This window comes from Pleurodeles waltl, chromosome 4_1 (assembly GCF_031143425.1).
Source record: "Pleurodeles waltl isolate 20211129_DDA chromosome 4_1, aPleWal1.hap1.20221129, whole genome shotgun sequence".
Taxonomy (NCBI): domain Eukaryota; kingdom Metazoa; phylum Chordata; class Amphibia; order Caudata; family Salamandridae; genus Pleurodeles; species Pleurodeles waltl.
Window position 1 is genome coordinate 377,650,611 of NC_090442.1, and position 21,716 is coordinate 377,672,326.

Here is a 21,716-nt window from a genome sequence, read left to right on the forward strand (position 1 = left end):
GCCTCTGGAAATGCTTTGAAGGGCACAGATGGTGCCCTCCTTGTATAAGCCAGTCTACACCGGTTCAGGGAACTCCCAGTCCCTGCTCTGGCGCAAAACTAGACAAAGGAAAGGGGAGTGACCACTCCCCTGTCCATCACCACCCCAGGGGTTTTGCCCAGAGCTCCTCCAGTGTGTCTCAGACCTCTGCCATCTTCAATCTAGAGGTGTGAGGGCACACTGGAGGCCTCTGAGTGGCCAGTGCCAGCAGGTGACGTCAGAGACCCCTCCTGATAGGTGCCTACCTGACTAGGTGGCCAATCCTCCTCTGAGGGCTATTTAGGGTCTCTCAGTGGGCTTTTCCTCAGATAAAGACTTGCAAAAATTCACCAGAGTTCCTCTGCACCTCTCTCTTCGACTTCTGCCAAGGATCGACCGCTGACTGCACCAGGATGCCTGCAAAACTGCAACAAAGTAGCAAGAAGACTACCAGCGACATTGTAGCGCCTAATCCTGCCGTCTTTCTCAACTGTTTCCTGGTGGTGGATGCTCTGGGGGATGCCTGCCTTCATCCTGCACTTGAAGCCACGAAGAAATCTCCAGTGGGTTGATGGAATCTTGCCCCTGCGCCAGCAGGCACCAAACCTCAGTGTCACCGGTACTCTTGGACCCCTGTCATCCTGACGAGCATGGCCACTGGAACACAGGTCGTAGACCCAAGTGACCCAGACTGTCCAGTGGTCCAACTGTCCAAATTTGGATGAGGTAAGTCCTTGCCTCCCCTCTCCAAACAGTAATCCTGTACACCACGTGAACTGCAGCTGCTAGGGCTTCTGTGCACATTTCCAAGGAATCCTTTGGGCACAGTCAAGCCCAGGTCCCCAGCACTCCATTCTACATTGCTCAACTCCCTGAGTTGACCTCTGGCTTCGTGGGACCCTTTTTTGTAGTGTTGAAAGGACCGGCATGCTCATTCTTCTTGAACCCGTGTTCAAGGACTTGTGCGGGTGCTACCTTCTAGTGCATGGGTTCTCTACATTGCTGAGGGGCCCCTCTGCCTTCTCTCCCAAGGGGCAACATCTTGGTCCTTCCTGGGCCCAGGCAGCACTCTTTTTCCTCTAACATGACTTTTGCAGCTAGCAAGTCTTGTTTGCAGTCTTTCTTCAAAGAAACAACTCTGCATCCTCCAGCACTCCGCGGGACATCTTCTGCATGAAGGAGAAGATCCTAGCACCTTTCGTGGTTGCAGAATTTTCAGCTTCTTCATTCGGAGGCAGCCATTTTGCCCCTGGACACTTTCACAACTCTTGGACTTGGTTCCCTTCCTTTTCAGGTCCTCAGGTCCAGGAATCCATCTTCAGTGCCTTGCAGTCTGTTGTGGTCTTTGCAGAATCCTCTATCACAAGTTTAGTGTGTTTCTGGGGAAATAGTAGTAATTTACTCCTACTTTCCAGGGTCTTGAGGTGGGGTATCTTGGACACCCTTAGTGTTTTCTTACACTCCCAGTGACCCTCTACACACTAACTACACTAGCCTAGGGGTCCATTCGTGGTTCGCATTCCACTTTCTTACTATATGGTTTGTGTTGCCCCTAGGCCTATTGCATCCTATTGTATTCTACAGTGTTTGCACTACTTTCTGACTGTTTAACTTACCTGAATTTGGTTTTTGTGTATATTTTGTGTATTTTACTTACCTCCTAAGGGAGTATATCCTCTGAGTTATTTTTGGCACATTTTCACTAAAATAAAGTACCTTTATTTTTAGTAGCCCTGAGTATTGTGTTTCCTATGATATAGGCGGTCATTACAACATTGGTGGTAAAAGCCGCTTACCGCTGTGCAGAAGACCACCAACACATCGCCGCAGCAGTGGAAATCCGCCACAGCTATTATGACCCACATCACGGAATCCGCCAAAATTCAGACACCCACACAAGTCCGCCACACCAAAGGTCAGTGATAAACTGGCGAAAACAAATCCTCCACCATTACGCCAACAGAAATACGCCCACACTATCACGACCCACGAATCCACGCGGCGGTCTTTCAACCGCGGTATTCCATTGGCGGTACACACCGCCTCGCTCAAAATACACACACATATACAAAACACTACCACATTGGACAATTTGAAATACACACACCTGATACACATACACACACCACTCCCACACACCCAATACAATATAAAACACACACCCACATCACCCACAAACCCCTATGACAACAATTACTGAGAGAAGGCCAGAGAGAGACACCACCATCAACAATACTAGCATCCACAGGCACACAACATCATCACCCACATAACTTCTATGCACCTCACACTACACACCACTTCATATCAGCACACTTATCTCCCCACACACCATCCCACACATCACCTACACCACCCCATGGCACGGCAAAGACACCCCAGGTTCTCGGAGGAGGGGCTCAGGGTCATGGTGGAGGAAATCGTCCGGGTAGAGCCACAGCTATTCGGAGCACTGGTGCAGCACATCTCCATTGCAAGGAAGATGGAGCTATGGCGAAGAATAGTGGACAGGGTAAACGCAGTGGGACAGCACCCAAGAAATCGTGAGGATATCAGGAAGAGGTGGAACGACCTACGGGGGAAGGTGAGTCCATGGTCTCAAAACACCACCTGGCGGTTCAGCGGACTGCCGGCGGACCCCCACCTCCTCCCCCACAACTAACAACATGGGAGGAGCAGGTCTTGGCGATTCTGCATCCTGAGGGCCTTGCAGGAGTAGGTGGAGGAATGGACTCTGGTAAGTCAAATCTTAACTATTACATCCCCCACCCTACCTGCATGCCAGCACATGCCCCCACCCCCATCACTCTAACTCCTCACAAATGTTCCAACATCACAAACCACACATCCTAACACCAAGCCCTGCGTGCAACCACAAAGCATGGACACCCATCACTAAAGCATGCCCACTGCACATACCCATACACCCCCCTAAACCACCATCACACAAGGTCCCACACAGGAATGCAAGATCTGGGGTACACGGTCACCCACCCATTGCGCACCATGCCACACACAGATGTAATAAACATCCTTTTATACCCCTGCAGGACCCCTACCCAACGTCACCGGACAGGTGGGTCCACACATGTCCACACCACCAACAGAAGAGGCCCACAGTGATGACAGCACCTCTGTCCAATTGGATCTATATGACCAGCCCGGCCCATCGGGGACCTCTGGACAGTCGGTTCCCCTCTCCCAGTCACAGGCCACCACAGGCCTTCCCCCCTCTGGAAACACCACCACAGCACCCACCCAGCGGGCCCATACCTCCGTCCCCAGGACACTTCAATCAGCAGTGTGTCCACCACTACAGGGAACCCAGTATAACCCACCACCCCAACAACAACAGGGACCTGGGGGCAGTGGTAGTGGGCACACCGTCCAGGGAACGGAGGCCCAGGAACACAGGGGAACTGGGAGGGCTGCTGTGCAACAGGGGGCGGACAGGCCCAGGGAACCCACTCTCCATGAGGCCCTCTCCAACATCAAGGGAGCCTACTACAACTCCCAGGAGACGATGGCAACGGTACTGGCCAAGTTTCAGGAGACCCAGCGCCTGCAGGAGGAACAGTATATGGGCTTCAGGGAGGAACTCAGAGTTATCAGTTCCACCCTGGGCACCATCGTAGGGGTGCTGAAGGAAGCACTCAACAACAGGAGGGACACAGTGGCACTACAAGGGGCCCCTGACACTAGCATGGACAATGAACTGCCCACCACCTCCGCCGGTTCTAGTGGACAGGAGGCACCGCCACAGGACCACCACACCAGCACCCCACCCCCTGCAGAGGGAGAACCACCTCGCAAAGGGTCCCTGAGATCCAGAACAAAGACAGAGAACGATGCCAAGACCCCCGCCAAGAAATGAGACCACCCTGATTTGTCATCCTACTGTCCCATTTTGTCACCCTGTCCATCCTTCAACTGCTCCAACTCCACTTCCTATGCCCATTAGGGCAATGCACCTGTGTGACTAATAGACTGGACTCTGCCATGGACATTCCTCCACCATCAACCCTCACCATTTTTCTACCCCCTCCAATATTGAGCACTTAAATAAACACCCTTAAAGCACAAAACTATTTGGAGTCAGTCTGGGATTTTGGAATACTGTATTAGCAGCCACTGTGGCAAAAAGCTCTTTCATTTGTAATGTCAACATACCTATGTCACACAGCTCTAGTCCATGAGGAATCAAAGCAGATGTCACACTGTGGGACCCACATCTGTGAAATCGTAAGGGAAAGTGACAACTCAGTGACCATACACTGAGTGAAAACGACAGACAGTAGAGAGGTAGTAGTGTTTAAGTACATGTAGTAGGCAGGTTTGTATTCTTACCTGTGTTTCACTGGAAATATTGCTGGATCACTGAGTCCCTGTTGTCCATGTCTTCTTCTTCTGCTTCCTCGTCTTCACTGTCCACAGGCTCCTCAGCTGCAACTACACCGCCATCTGGACCATCCTCCTGCAGAAAAGGCACCTGTTGTCGCAAAGCCAAGTTGTGAAGCATACAGCAGGCCACGATGATCTGGCACACCTTCTTTGGTGAGTAGAATAGGGATCCACCTCTCATATGGAGGCACCTGAACCTGACCTTCAGGAGGCCGAAGGTCCGCTCGATTACCCTCCTAGTTCGGCCATGGGCCTCATTGTAGCGTTCCTCTGCCCTAGTCCTGAGATTCCTCACTGGGGTCAGTAGCCATGACAGGTTGGGGTAACCAGAGTCACCTGCAAATGGCGAGGGACAACTGTTAGACACTCACTAACCTGTAGGGACATCCCCAGACCCACACAACCATTCCCACTGACTTGCTTCCAGGTGCTCACCTAATAGCCACACACTGTGCCTCTGGAGTTGACCCATCACATAAGGGATGCTGCTATTCCGCAGGATGTAGGCATCATGCACTGAGCCAGGGAACTTGGCATTCACATGGGAGATGTACTGGTCTGCCAAACATACCATCTGTACATTCATAGAATGCTAATTCTTCCGGTTTCTGTACACCTGTTCACTCCTGTGGGGGGGGACCAAAGCCACATGTGTCCCATCAATGGCACCTATGATGTTGGGGATATGTCCCAGGGCATAGAAATCACCTTTCACTGTAGGCAAATCCTCCACCTGAGGGAAAACGATGTAACTCTGCATGTGTTTCAGCAGGGCAGACAACTCTCTGGACAACACGTTGGAAAACATAGACTGGGACATCCCTGATGCTATGGCCACTGTTGTTTGAAATGACCCACTTGCTAGGAAATGGAGTACTGACAGCACCTGCACTTGAGGGGGATTCCTGTGGGATGGCGGATAGCTGACATCAGGTCTGGCTCCAACTGGGTACACAGTTCCTGGATTGTGGCACGGTCAAGCCTGTATGTGATGATCACATGTCTTTCCCCCATTGTCGACAGGTCCACCAACGGTCGGTACACCGGAGGATGCCGCCATCTCCTCACATGTCCCAGCGGACGGTGCCTGTGAAGGACAACAGCGAGAACAGAGTCAAACACCTCAGAGGTGCGTACCCACAGCTTACACAGAACACCAATCGTAATCTAAAAAGTGGCCTGTATATGTGCTGAGTCTAGGCCTAGGTATGTGTGACGCAGTTGAAAATGAAGCCATGTGGGCCCCTGAAATGGCGGCTGCCTGACCTCTAAAGTGGGACAATGGGATGTGAGGTAACTGCGCTGGCGTTGTACACCGTTGCAGTAGGCGGTCGAAGACCGCGGCGCAATGCTGCATTGGTTAACATTGGACCCTATGGGTCCCAGGAGCCAATAACGATGTACGCTAGCGGTGACAGTACGCACCGCCGCAGACGTGACTTCCATTTTCTATCTGTTCAATCACTCGATACCTGATCTCCGACAGGAGAGGACCTACACTGCAAGTGCTGCTGTGACCTCGGTCTGGAAGAGACAATCGCTCGAGTGTCTGGGGAAAGGGCCCCTGCCTTCACATCGGAGGAGTTGCAGAAACTTGTGGATGGGGTCCTCCCCCAGTACACGCTACTCCACGGTCCTCCAGACAAACAGGTAAGTACACTGGGAGCTTAGTGTATGGGCTATGCCTGTGTGGAGAGGTGTGGATGTAAGAAGTAAAGGAGGAGAGTGCAGCGTGCATGAACCGACGGTGAGTGCATGTGCCACATGGCAAGGGTAGGGATGGGGGCCAATGACTGTGACGGTGCAGTTGGTAATAAGTTTCTCTTCCCCCTGTACAAATCATGTAGGTCAGCGCCAATCAGAAAAAAAATATTTGGCGTGCCATCGCCAAGGACGTCCGGACCCTGGGGGTCTACCACAGACGGAGCACACACTGCCGGAAACGATGGGAGGACATTCACCGCTGGAGCAGGAAGACGGCGGAGGCTCAGCTGGGGATGGCCTCCCAACGTGGGAGGAGTGCCCATCGCACCATGACCCCCCCTGATGTTCATGATCCTGGCGGTGGTGTACCCAGAGTTGGATGGGCGCTTGAGGGCATCACAGCAGCCACAAGGGGGTGAGTACACTCTCATTCTGCTGATTTTGCACGCAGAGGAGGTGTCTGGGTGGGGGAGGTGGGCTGTGGGTTTCCCTAGGCCAGGGCGCGTTCCGTAGGCAAGGCCCCTCCGTCAGGTAGGCCATGTGGCACCCCACTGCACCTCTGTAGAGTGCCAAGTACACTTAGTCATGCCCCTGTGTCATCCATGTTTGCAGATGTCGTCCATAGCCTAGTAGGCCATTTCCTAGGAATTGAACAGTGGAGACCAAGAGCGCGGCGTAGTGCAGGGGGCTTCTGTGTCTGTGGTGTCTGCCAACAGTAGCGGTAATGCATGCACTCAACATGTCTTTCTTCTGTCGCCCCCCCCCTTTTTGTGGTCTCCCTGTTCTTGTGTGCATTAGCATCATCAGGCGGAGGAGCAGTGGCACCGGAGCACGAGGGGGCTGCATCCCACATGGCCATGGAGGGCCACACTACGGAATCGGACTTCACCAGTGGGACGGAGGGCGAGGGGACCTCCACGGCGGGGACAGGAGCTGAGACCAGCGACACGGACTCGTCCTCTGATGGGAGCTCCCTTGTGGTGGCGGCAACATCTGTGCCCCCCCCATCTACAGGTACAGCCGCCAACCCCCCCTTCCAGCACCGCCCTCCCAGCAGCCCCTCAGCCTTTGCCCTGTGCCCACTCACCCGGGAGGGTGGGCATCACCTTCGCCCCAGGCACCTCAGGCCCTGCCCCAGTCACCCCTGCTGCCCTCAGTGAGGAGACCATTGACCTCCTCAGGTCCCTCACTGTTGGGCAGTCTACTATTTTGAATGCCATCCAGGGTGTAGAAAGGCAGTTGCAACAAATAAATGCATTCCTGGAGGGCATTCATTCTGCTCAGGCGGCCCTTCAGCGAGCTTTTCAGACTCTGGCCTCAGCACTGATGGCAGCCATTGTCCCTGTGTCTAGCCTCCCCTCTCCAACTTCTTCCACCCAGACCCAATCCCCTGTACCCCAGCCTCTCCCAAGCACACCTCTAAACCAGCATGCACACACGTCAACACACAAGGGAAGCTCAGGCAAACATAAGCACCACACATCCCACAGGCACTCATGCAAGCATCACACACAAGCAGACACACCAACATCCACTGCCTCCACTGTGTCCCCCTCCTCCTCGTCTTCCTCCTCCCTCCCAGTCTCGTCTACACTCACACCTGCATGCACTACATCTCCAGCCACTACTACCATCACCAACACACCCACCACCACACCCCGCTCAAGTGCAGTCACCACCCCACTACCATTCACACGTCCCCTGTGTCCTCTCCCAGTGTGTCTGTGATGGCCCCTCCCAAGATACACAAACGCAGGCACACACCCACCCAACAGCCATCCACCTCACGACAGCCTCCAGCGCATGCACCTTCACCTAAAGTCACCAAACGAACACCTCCTACAACAACAACCTCTTCCTCCACTCCCAAACCCCCTCCAGCTACCCGTCTCAGTGTCTTCAAAAAACATTTCCTGTCCAACCTTGACCTCTTTCCCACACCTCCCCCACCCCGTCCATCTCCTAGGTCCAAACTAGCACCGCAGCCACAACCTCTCCGGAACCAGTGGTGCCTGTAGTCATCGGAATCTGGAGAGCACCAGCCACCAGGGCAGCCAGTGTGGCACGGAGCCACAGCACAGACAGTCCCCCACCTGTAAAGCATCAGAAGTTGGCCAGTGGCAGGCGGGAGAGGAGGAAGACTCCAGCCACCAAAGCCACTCCCAGGGGTCCCGGTGGGAGTGTGGAGTCAGCTGCGACACCTTCCAAGGTGGGGAAGGGCCACAAGAAACCCGGAAAGTCTGGGAAGAGCAGCACACCGGAGGAGACCGCCATCATCCCGCTGCCCAGAAGGCCACAGCCGTCATCCCGGCTGACCAGGAGGCCACAGCCATCATCCCCACTGCCCAGGAGGCCACAGCCGTCATCCCCGCTGACCAGGAGGCCACAGCCGTCATCCCCGCTGACACAGAGAGGACCGCCAGCACAAGCCCCGCTGGGCTAGAGAGGACCGCCAGCACAAGCCCGCTGGGCTAGAGAGGACAGCCAGCACAAGCCCTGCTGGGACAGAGAGGACTGCCAGCACAAGCCCCGCTGGGACAGAGAGGACCGCCAGCACAAGCCCAGCTGGGACAGTGAGGACCACCAGCACAAGCCCCGCTGGGCTAGAGAGGACCGCCAGCACAAGCCCCGCTGGGCTAGAGAAGACCGCTAGCACAAGCCCCGCTGGGACAGAGAGGACCGCCAGCATAAGCCCCGCTGGGCCAGAGAGGACCGCCAGCACAAGCCCCGCTGGGCCATGAAGGACCGCCAGCAGCTGAGTCACTGCAAAGGAGCCTGCCGCTCCAAGCACTGCTGAACAGGGCACCACCGTCTCAAGCAACGCTGAACAGGGCACCGCCGTCTCAAGCAACGCTGAACAGGGCACCGCCGTCTCAAGCACCGCTGGCCCATGAGCGCCAAGGGCACTGACGCTACTGAGTCTGTCATGGGCAGAATGAAGCACTCTGGGCACCATGCCCCCTCCAGAACTTGTGGAGAGATCCATCCACTACCTTTGTCCTTAGCAGGATGAAGCACTCTGGGCACAAAGCCCCCTCCAGAACCATTGGAGACTGTTATCCACTTGAGAGACTGTGGGTTTGCACTCCCCAGGATTGAACAGTGGGCAACCCACCCACTGTAGAGACTTGAGAGACTGTGGCTTTGCACTCCCCAGGATGGAACAGTGGGCAAACCACCCACTGCAGAGACTTGAGAGACTGTGGCTTTGCACTCCCCAGGATGGAACAGTGGGCAACCCACTCACTGTAGAGACTTGAGAGACTGTGGCTTTGCACTCCCAAGAATTGAAGAGTGGGCATGTGGCCCTCTCGTGGAGTTGGCGTCATGCACTGAACCGGCTGAGGTGCCTCCACTTTCCCTCCCCCTGAGATGCCTGTTTTCTTGCTCTCTGATGCCCCTGCAGTGTCTCTCCGTCATGGTCGGGGATCTTGTGTGGCCTCGCCCATACCGTGTGGGCCTCGCCCATACCGTGTGGGCCCAGTGTTCAACGGACCTCATTGGAGCACTACCTGGACTACTATGCTTGGTGTATATTTTGTTTATGGTGTATATATATAGTTTCGCCTACTTGCTTTTAATATATTACAATGGTTACACTCATTTTCTTTTGTCTTTGCATTCTTCCAGGAGGGTTAGGGGGTGTAACTATAATTTTTCATGCTGTATTAGTGTGTGTGTTTTCGTGGGTGAGGGTGGGGGTGTTGCGTGTATGTGTCCCTGTTTTTTCCCTCCCCCCTCCCCTGTGTCGTAGGTGCAGTACTCACCGTGGTCTTCGCCGCCGGCGTTCGTGCTCCTGCTAGAGGAGCAGGAAGACTATAGCAGGGAGAATTTGGAGTTCCGGCTCCATGGTGTCGTAGTTCGTCATGGGATGTGTTGAGGTGAGCGTTTTCGCTTCGGAATCCTGTTTCCGCCGTGTTTTTATCCGCAGTGAAACCGCCCCGGAAAAGGTGGCGGATTGGTAGGTTGTGATACTGTGGGCGGTACTTTGTCCTCCACCTGTCTGTTGGCGGTGACCGCAGTGCTGTTTGTTTGTACCGCCGTGGCGGTCGGAGTGTTAAAGTGGCTATCTTTGTTGGCGGTTTCCGCCACGGTCGTAATTGCAAAAACTTTACCGCCGGCCTGTTGGCGGTCTTACCTCCGCTTTAACACCGACCGCCAGGGTTGTAATTACCACCATAGTACCTATATGATATAAGTGGTATGGTAGGAGCTTTGCATGTCTCCTAGTTCAGCCTAAGCTACTCTGCTATAGCTACCTCTATCAGCCTAAGCTGCTAGAACACTACTAATCTACTAATAAGGGATAACTGGACCTGGCACAAGGTATAAGTACCATCAGGTAACCACTATAAGCCAGGCCAGCCTCCTACATTGGTGGTGAAGCGGTGGGATAAGTACTTGTAACTGCTTTACCACTTTGTCATTGGTGCTTTTCATAAGGAAACCATATTCTAAATACTTAGAAATATACACAGTTAACCTAAACAGTCTAACTCTGTTTCTAAACACTTTCTAAACACTTTCTAAAAAGTTTCAGAAAAGTTTTGAAAAGTTTTAAAAAGTTTTTCTCTTCCTTGTAAACGTTTCTAAACTGTTTTCTCTTCATCCTAAACTCTTTCTTGAAACTATGTCTGTAGTAGAGGCCACTCCCAAAGTTGTCCAGACAAATTATGGCAATTTAAACTTTAAAAGTTTGAGGGGTCTCTGCATGGAAAGAAGTTTAATCATTGTAAGAACCCTACCAAAGATCTCCTTAGCTTTCTCCTAGAAAGTGACCAGAACCAGTCTGGCCCATCCCAGGATCAGAAGGCAGAGGAAAAGGGTACCCAGGTAGAATCTGGGGAGGGCCCTGAGGACTCTGGGAGGGTTACTGCAAAGAACTGTCAGCTAACAGGTCTTCTAGTGAAGCTGGTAGTGGGAGGGGGTCACACATCAGCAGGGCACTCTTCACTCCAAAAGGCCAGGTAACTAGAGTTCAGGCAGTTAGAGACTGGTCCATTTCTGCCAATTCCCACATCACCTCTGTGTCAGAGAATTCCCAAGCCTCCCACCCTGAGGATAACACCCTTGACAGGGAACTCAGAAAGGTTGGAAGAGGCCAGACTGAAGCTGAGACAGCAGCAGTTGGCCTCAGACAGGGAATCTCTAGATGTAGAGAGGGAGAGACAGAAGTTGGGGTTAGTTCCCCATGGTGGCAGCAACAGTGTTCTTGATAGTTATCCTGTAAGAGAAACAGATTCAAGAATCCTGCACAAAATTGTCCCCCCTTACAAGGAGGGTGATGACATAAACAAGTGGTTTGCTGCACTTGAGAGCGCCTGTATGGTACAGGTGGTCCCTCAAAGGCAGTGGGCTGCTCTCTTGTGGCTATCTTTCACTGGCAAGGGTATGGATAGGCTCCTTACTGTCAAAGAGAGTGATGCCAACAACTACAAAGATTTGAAAGATGCACTCTTAGATGGATTTGGCTTAACAACTGAACAATACAGGATAAAGTTCAGAGATACCAGAAAAGAGTCCTCTCAAGACTGGACAGATGTTGTAGACTGTTCAGTGAAGGCCTTGGAGGGATGGGTACATGGCAGTAAGGTGACTGACTATGAAAGCCAATATAATCTTATTTTGAGAGCACATATTTTGAATAATTGTGTGTCTGACTTGTTATATCAGTAATTAGTAGACTCAGGTCTGACTTCTCCCCAAGAATTGGGAAAGGAGGCAGACAAATGGATCAGAACAAGAGTGAGCAGAAAAGCTCATACAGGTGGTGACAAGGATGGCAAGAAGAAGGATCGTAAGTATTCTGACGAGTGTGAGGACAAAGATAAAAAGTCTTCATCAGGCCCACAAAAATCCTCTGGGGAAGATGGGCACAAATCCTCTTCTAACAATCAAAAGAAGCCATGGTGTTATTTGTGTAAAAGTAAAGCCCATTGGGCAAGTGATTCCACTTGTCCAAAGAAAAACACCAAGGCTTCCACTACCGCAACCCCAACTGTGTCCTCTAGTGCCCCTAGTAATAGCAGTGGTGGTGGGAAGAATACTATAAAATAGTCAATCAAAGGGTGTAGCTGGGCTCACCATTGGTAATGTAGTTGGGGTTGGTCTTGTTAGGGAGACCACAGAGGCTGTTTTAGTCTCTGATGGTGGTATTGACTTTGCCACCTTGGTTGCTTGTCCCCTTAATATGGGTAAGTACAAGCAACTTCCCCTAATAAATGGTGTTGAAGTTGAGGCCTACAGGGATACAGGAGCCAGTGTCACTATGGTGATTGAGAAACTGGTTCACCCTGAACAACACCTACTTGGTCAGCAGTACCAAGTGACTGATGCTCATAACAACACTCTTAGCCACCCCATGGCTGTTGTGAATCTCAACTGGGGGGGGGTTTACTGGTACAAAGAAAGTTGTGGTAGCCACTGATTTGCCTGTAGACTGCTTACTAGGCAATGATTTGGAGACATCAGCTTGGGCTGAAGTGGAATTGGAGGCTCATGCAGCAATGCTGGGAATTCCAGGGCATAACTTTGCTCTCACAAGGTCTCAGGCCCAGAAGCAAAGAGGACACGGAAACTTGAATCCTGGAACAATGGACCAAGTTCTCCCAAAATCTAGGAGTAGAAAGGGTAAATCCTTGCCCACTATCCCTCCCTCTCCAGAAGATTCCCCTTTTGAGGAAGAGGAATCCTCTCCCTGTGTAGAACCTATACCAGATGAGCTGGCAGCAGACACTGCTGAACATTTGGGTGCGGGGGGCTGCTAGGGAAGAGCTGAGTGTAGCACAGGAGACCTGTCCCACACTAGAGGGTTTAAGACAGCAAGCTGTCAAACAGCAGAATGGGGATATCACTGATAGCCATAAAGTCTATTGGGAAGATAACCTCCTCTACACTGAGTCAAGGGACCCTAAACCTGGAGCTGCCAGGAGATTGGTCATCCCTTTGCAGTATAGGGAATTTATTCTGGCTTTGGCACATGATATTCCTTTGGCTGGGCATTTGGGCCAGAGTAAAACTTGGGCCAGACTTGTTCCATTGTTTCACTGGCCTCATATTTCAGAGGACATCAATGAGTTTTGTCACTCCTGTGAGTTATTGTCACTCCTGTGTGTCAACATCAGTACAGTGCGCCCTCTACTGGTGACAAAAATGCAAAAACCCAGCCTTTATGCAAGCGCATAATTCATGCATTGTGTTTGTATGCAGTATGTTAACCTTTTGCATTGCATACTTTAACCTTGAAAAACACTATTAATGATGTTTGCAATAACTGTTCATTTGCAAGGTATTGCTGCAGGCTTACTGAGTGTGTTAGGGTGTGGTCCCTTTCTAGTACCTTCTAGAAGCTTTCCCTGCAGCGTGACTGGGTGTGGTTTGTGGGCTGGGCCAGACTCTATATAAGGGAGCCAGCCCAGCTCCACGTCTCACTATTCAGAGGTCCCGGTGCAGAGCAGCAGCAACTTCCTGAGCTCCTGTTCCGGAGGCCGACATTGATGTTCCAGGCCTGCCCCGCATTATATTGGTGATCCTTGAGCAGGGCGGTAAGGCGGAGGTCGGGCTGGGCCCCTGACCCCGTTCTCAAAGACTCTCGAGTTTTGGGCCTACTTGCGAAACTTTCAGAATGCGCGATTCATTGCTCTCATGTAAACCTTGATGTTCAGATCGGCAACAGCTTGCGCAATCATTTCATGGCATTTGCATATTCTTGTTGGTATCGGCAGTGCGTGCAATTCATTTCCAGCATGTAAAACTTGGTGTTCAGATCGGCAACAGCTTGCGCGATCATTTCATGGCATTTGCATATTTTTGTTCGAATCGGCAGTGCGCGCAATTCATTTCCGGCATGTAAAACTTGGTGTTCCGATCGTCAACAGCTTGCGCGATCATTTCATGGCATTTGCATATTCTTGTTCGAATCGGCAGTGCGCGCGATTCATTTCCGGCATGCATTCTTGGTGTTCAGATTGTCAACAGCTTGCGCGATCATTTCATGGCATTTGCATATTCTTGTTCGAATTGGCAGTGCGTGCGATTCATTTCCGGCATGTAAAACTTGGTGTTCAGATCGGCAACAGCTTGCGCAATCATTTCATGGCATTTGCATATTCTTGTTCGAATCGACAGTGCGCGCGATTCATTTCCGCCATGTAAAACTTGGTGTTCAGATTGGCAACAGTGTGCGCGATAATTTCATGACATTTGCATATTCTTGTTTGAATCGGCAGTGTGTGCGAGTCATTTCCAGCATATAAAACTTGATGTTCAGATCGGCAACAGTGTGTGCGATCATTTCATGGCATTTACATATTCCTGTTCGAATCGGCAGTGTGTGCGATTCATTTCCAGCATATAAAACTTGACGTTCAGATCGGCAACAGTGTGCGCAATCATTTCATGGGAATTAAAACTTTGGTGTGTTGTGTTTGTTGAAGTGCACACATTTATCCCAAGCTTTTGGATTTTCTGTGAAGATGATTCATTCAAAATTTGACATTCTTTGTGCATATTAAGTCCCTAGTTCAATTCCTATTGTTTTCCAGGGAATGTTTCAGATAGCCTTTTGTCCTCATGTAAAAATGCTATGTTTGTTCTGAAACATTATTCTAGAAGGTTCTTGTATTTCTAGACAGTATGTGATATTTCATGAAAAGCTCATATGAAATATTGTATTAACCCATTCTTGATTTTTTTCCAGGTACCTAGATTTTCTTGAGGTCTAGTTATAGTCACTTCTTAGGTTATCCATGGTTACAGTATGAGAACACTGAGAACCATAGTCTATTGAAAGTCAATGTGATTATATATGTTGATATTGTGTTGTTTAACTTTTTGCTTCCTACAGGTCTCCTTCCCAGCTGTTCCCTACCTAATCCTCTTTTCCCCCACTTGGACTCTCTCAGGCTCTGTGATATTTCTATCGGAGCTTTGGAGCTGTCTAGTGGTGGACATGTTGGGAACGTGCGCAGGCCACGAGGATCTGGTCTCCCTGACACTGTGTGACCTGCCAAGCCAGTGGCAAGACTGGTGGCACACCTAAGGCCCCCTTAATTTCACTTCCAGTGGTTGGGGTGCCCTTTGAAAGGGTAGGGGTTGACATAGTTGGCCCCCTTGACCCTCCAACAGCTTCAGGCAATAGATTCATCCTTGTGGTAGTGGACCATGCCACTAGGTATCCTGAAGCTATACCCTTAAGGACCACTACAACTCCTGCAGTGGCAAAAGCCCTCTGGGAATCTTTTCCAGAGTGGGTTTCCCTAAGGAAGTGGTGTCAGACAGAGGTACTAACTTCATGTCTGCATACCTCAAAGCTATTTGGAAGGAGTGTGGTGTAACTTACAAGTTCACTACTCCTTATCATCCACGTACAAATGGTCTAGTTGAGAGGTTTAATACAACTCTTAAAGGCATGATCATGGGACTCCCTGAAAAACGCAGGAGGAGATGGGATGTCCTGTTGCCATGCCTCCTTTGTGCTTATAGGGAGGAACCCCAAAAAAGAGTGGGCTTTAGCCCATTTGAACTCCTCTTTGGGCACCCTGTAAGAGGTCCCCTTGCTCTTGTGAAGGAGGGTTGGGAACAACCTTTAAAAGCTTCCAAGCAAGACATTGTGGATTATGTACTTGGCCTAAGATCCAGAATGGCTGAGTACATGAAGAAGGCCAGCAAAAACCTTCAGGCCAGCCAAGAGCTCAAAAAGCAATGGCATGACCAAAAGGCTGTCCTGACTCAGTACCACCCAGGACAGAAGGTGTGGGTATTGGAGCATGTGGCCCCAAGAGCACTCCAGGACAAATGGAGTGGACCCCATCTCATAGTAGAAAAGAAAGGTGAGGTCACCTATTTGGTAGACCTGGGCACTGCCAGGAGTCCCCTAAGGGTGCTCCATGTCAATCACCTGAAACCTTATTATGATAGGGCTGACTTAACCCTGCTCATGGCAACTGATGAGGGGCAGGAAGAAGAGAGTGACCCTCTCTCTGACCTCTTCTCCACCACTGAAGCTGATGGCTTGGTGGAGGGAGTTATACTTGCAGATTGCCTTACTGCTGAGCAGAAGGACAACTGCATAAATCTCCTAGACCAGTTCTCTGACCTCTTCTCACTGATCCCAGGTACAACTACCTGGTGTGAGCATACAATCGACACTGGAGACAGTTTACCTGTCAAAAGTAAGATTTATAGGCAGCCTGACCATGTCAGAGATTGCATAAAACGAGAGGTACAGAAAAGTTTAGATCTGGGAGTGATTGAACCTTCTGAAAGCCCATGGGCTAGTCCAGTGGTGCTTGTCCCCAAACCTCACAGTAAAGATGGTAAAAAGGAAATTAAGTTTTGTGTTGACTATAGAGGTCTCAATCAAGTAACCAAAACTGATGCTCACCCTATACCCAGGGCAGATGAGCTCATAGATACACTGGCTTCTGCCAAGTATCTAATCACTTTTGACTTAACTGCAGGATATTAGCAATTTAAGTTGTCAGAAGATGCTAAACCTAAAACAACATTTTCAACCATTGGAGGGCACTATCAGTTCACTGTTATGTCCTTTGGATTGTAAAATGCACCTGCCACTTTTCAGAGGTTGGTGAACACAGTCCTACAAGGATTGGAAGCCTTTAGTACAGTATATCTAGATGATATAGCTGTCTTTAGCTCCACCTGGGATGATCACCTTGTCCACCTATGGAAAGTTTTGGAGGCCCTGCAAAAGCAGGCCTCACTATCAAGGCCTCAAAGTGGCAGATAGGGCAGGGGAAAGTGGTTTATCTGGGCCACCTGGTAGGTGGGGAACAGATTGCACCACTGCAGGGGAAGATCCAAACCATTATGGAATGGGCTCCCCCTACAACTCAAACCCAGGTGAGAGCCTTCCTAGGCCTCACAGGGTACTATAGGAGGTTCATTAAGAACTATGGCTCCATTGCAGATCTCACCTGCAAAAAGATGCCTAAAATAGTATTGCGGACAGCCAGCTGTCAAAAGGTTTTTGATGAGCTCAAACAGGCCATGTGCTCTGCACCTGTCCTAAAAAGCCCTTGTTACTCCAAGAAATTCATAGGCCAGACCGATGCTTCTGAATTAGGGATAGGGGTAGTTCTATCACAGTTTAACTCTGAGGGCCTGGATCAACCTGTTGCTTTTATCAGCAGGAGGTTCACCCATAGAGAAAAGCGTTGGTCTGCCATAGCGAGGGAGGCCTTTGCTGTGGTCTGGGCACTGAAAAAGTTGAGACCATACCTGTTTGGTACTCAATTTATTGTTCAGACAGACCACAAACCTCTATTATGGCTTAAACAAATGAAAGGTGAAAACTCTAAATTGTTGAGGTGGTCCACATCCCTACAGGGAATGAACTATACAGTGGAACATAGACCTGGGAGTACCCACTCCAATGTAGATGAACTCTCCAGATATTTCCACTTAGACAATGAAGAATCATTTGGGCAAGGTTAGCCTTATTGTCCCTTGTTTGAGGGTGGGGGGGTTGTGTAGGAAAGTACCATCTTGCCTGGCATGTTACCCCCATTTTTACATGTATGAACGTTTGTTTTTGCCTGTCTCACTGGGATCCTGCTAGCCAGGACCCCAGTGATCATAGTTTGTGGCCTGAATGTGTGTACCTGCGTAGTGACTAACTGTGTCACTGAGGCTCTGCTAACCAGAACCTCAGTGCTTATGCTCTCTCTGCCTTTAAAATTGTCCTATAGTCTAGTGACCATTTTTACCAATTCTAATTGGCACACTGGAACACCCTTATAATTCCCTAGTATATGGAACCTAGGTACCCAGGGTACTGCTGTTCCAGGAGATCCCTATGGGCTGCAGCATTTCTTTTGCCACCCATAGGGAGCTCAGACAAATCTTACACAGGACTGCCACTTCAGCCTGAGTGAAATAAAACACACGTTATTTCACAGCCATTTTCACTGCACTTAAGTAACTTATAAGTCACCTATATGTCTAGCCTTCACTTGCGGAAGGTTAGGTGCAAAGTTACTAAGTGTGAGGGCACCCTTGCACTACCAAAGGTGCCCCCACATATTTCAGGGCAATTTCCCCGGACTTTGTGAGTGTGGGGACACCATTACACATGTGCACTACATATAGGTCTATACCTATATGTAGCTTCACAATTGTAACTCTGAACATGGCCATGTAACATGTCTAAGATCATGGAATTGTCCCCCCATGCCAAATCTGGTAGTGGGGTGCCAATCCCATGCATCCCTGGGGCTCCACTATAGACCCCGGGTACACCCAAACCAGCTCTCTGGGGTTTTCTCTGCAGCTACCGCTGCTGCCACCCCACAGACAGGGTTCTGCCCTCCTGGGGTCTGGGCAGCCCAGTCCCAGGAAGGCAGAACAAAGGATTTCCTCTAGGAGAGGGTGTTACACCCTCCCCCTTTGGAAATAGGTGTTAAGAGGCTGGGGAGGAGTAGCCTCCCCCAGCCTCTGGAAATGCTTTGAAGGGCACAGATGGTGCCCTCCTTGTATAAGCCAGTCTACACCGGTTCAGGGAACCCCCAGTCCCTGCTCTGGCACGAAACTAGAGAAAGGAAAGGGGAGTGACCACTCCCCTGTCCATCACCACCCCAGGGGTTTTTCCCAGAGCTCCTCCATTGTGTCTCAGACCTCTGCCATCTTCAATCCAGAGGTGTGAGGGCACACTGGAGGCCTCTGAGTGGCCACTGCAGTAAGCGAGCAGGTAACATCAGAGACCCCTCCTGATAGGTGCCTACCTGACTAGGTGGCCAATCCTCCTCTGAGGGCTATTTAGGGTCTCTCAGTGGGCTTTTCCTCAGATAAAGACTTGCAAAAATTCACCAGAGTTCCTCTGCACCTCTCTCTTTGACTTCTGCCAAGGATCGACCACTGACTGCTCCAGGACGCCTGCAAACTTGCAATGAAGTAGCAAGAAGACTACCAGTGACATTGCAGCGCCTAATCCTGCTGCCTTTCTTGACTGTTTTCTGGTGGTGCATGCTTTGGGGGGTGCCTGCCTTCATCCTGCACTTGAAGCCACAAAGAAATCTCCAATGGGTTGGCGGAATCTTCCCCCTGCTTTAGCAGGCACCAAACTTCTGCATCACCGGTACTGTGGGACCCCTCTCATCCTGACAAGCGTGCCCCTGGAGCACAGGTGGAGAACCCAAGTGACCCAGACTGTCCAGTGGGCCAACTATCCAAATTTGGGGAGATAAGTCCTTGCCTCCCCTCTCCAGACAGTAATCCTGTGCATTGCGTGAACTGCAGCTGCTAGGGCTTCTGCGCACATTTCCAAGAAATCCTTCGTGCACAGCCCAGCCCAGGTCCACAGCACTCCTTCCTGCATTGCTCAACCCCCTGAGTTGACCTCTGGCTTTGTGGTATCCTCTTTTGTAGTGTTTAGACGACCACCCGTGTTCAAGGACTTCTGTGGGTGCTACCTTCTTGTGCTTGGGCTGTCTATGTTGCTGAGGGCCCCCTCTGTCTCCTTTCCCAAGGGGAGACATCCTGGTCCTTCCTGGGCCCAGGCAGCACCCTTTTTCCTCTACCATGACTTTTGCAGCTAGCAAGGCTTGTTTGTGATCTTTCTCCAAAGAAACAACTCTGCATCTTCCAGCACTCCGTGGGACATCTTCTGCATGAAGGAGAAGTTCCTAACACTTTTCGTTGTTGCAGAATCTTCAGCTTCTTCCATCCGGTGGCAGCCATTTTGCACCTTCATCTGGGATTTAGTGGGCTTCTGCCCCTGTGGACACTTTCACGACTCTTGGACTTGGTCTTCTTCCTTTGCACCTCCTCAGGTCCAGGAATCTGTCTTCAGTGCTTTGCAGTCTGCTGTGGTCTTTGCAGAATCCTCTATCACAAGTTCAGTGTGTTTCTGGGGAAATAGTAGTACTTTACTCCTACTTTCCAGGGTCTTGGGGTGGGGTATCTTGGACACTCTTAGTGTTTTCGTACACTCCCAGTGACCCTCTACACACTATACTAGCCTATGGGTCCATTTGTGGTTCGCATTCCACTTTCTTAGTATATGGATTGTTTTGCCCCTAGGCCTATTGCATCCTATTGTATTCTACAGTATTTGCACTACTTACTGACTGTTTTACCTACCTGATTTTGGTTTGTGTGTATATTTTGTGTATTTTACTTACCTCCTAAGGGAGTATATCCTCTGAGATATTTTTGGCACATTGTCACTAAAATAAAGTACCTTTATTTTTAGTAACTCTGAGTATTGTGTTTCTTATGATATAGTACCTATATAATATAAGTGGTATGGTAGGAGCTTTGCATATCTCCTAGTTCAGCCTAAGCTTCTCTGCTATAGCTACCTCTATCAGCCTAACCTGCTAGAACACTACTAATCTACCAATAAGGGATAACTGGACCTGGCACAAGGTGTAAGTACCATCAGGTACCCACTATAAGCCAGGCCAACCTCCTACAGTAAGGACAACTGAAGTGCAATAATACAACAATACTCCCAATGACACACAGGTAAGACACTGTAACTTCGCTTTTCATTGACAGTTTTGTGACATTGTCACTGGCAGGATGATTTTCCCACTTCTTTGGCCACTTACTGTACCCTTTGGCATCTCTATTTGCAGATATTTGTGCCCCACTATCGCTCCTGGTGTGTTGACTGCAGCCAACTACAGGTCAATGCTATGGATACATTACTGTACAGTTGTATTGCAGTGTTTAAAGCTTGTTAAACGAATACATAGTTAAATCACTTGACAGACTCCATACTTGCATCTTTTCAAATGGTGTTTATTTCAGTGCTAATAAGTAGAGGGGGATGTGCATTGGGCTGGGGCGATGATGGAGGAAAGTCCAGGATAGAGTCCAGTCTATTTGTATCACAGGTGCAGTGTCCAAGGGGACATAAGAAGGGGATCAATGGCCGTTCAAGGTGTATAGGTTGACAGAGTGGGACACAAGGGTGACAATCAGGAGAGTCTTATTTCCTGGCGGGGGTCTTGGCAATAGTCTCTGGCTTCTGCCTGGATTGAAGGGACTGTTTGTGGGGTTGTTCTCCTTCCGCAGGGGGAGGGGTGCTGGTGGCCTGTTGTTCCTGTGGCGAGCCTCCTGTCCACTAGTGGCAGTGGAGGTGGAGGGCCGTTCATTGGTGTGGCTAGTGGTAGGGGCCGACTGTTGTGCCACTACCTCCCTCACAGTGTTGTCCATGTCTACCAGCACCCATACAATGCTGACCAGGGTGTTGTTGATGTCCTTCAAGTCCTCCCTGATCCCTAGGTACTGTCCCTCCTGCAGCCGCTGGTTCTCGAGCATCTTGTCCAGTATCTGGTCCATCGTCTCCTGGAATGGTGGTATGCTCCCAGGATCTTGGTGAGTGCCTCGTGGAGAGTCGGTTCCCTGGTCCTGTCCTCCCACCTGTCCGCAGCAGTCCACCCGGCTTCCCTGTTGTCCTGTGCCTCTGTCCCCTGAACCGTGTGCCCACTGCCACTGACCTCAGGTCCCTGATTGTCCTGTGTTTGTGGGGTGGCCTGGGGTCCCTGTAGTAGTGGACACACTGCTGATTGACGTGTCCTGGGGACAGAGGTATGGGCCCGCTGGGTGGGTACTGTGCTGGTGTT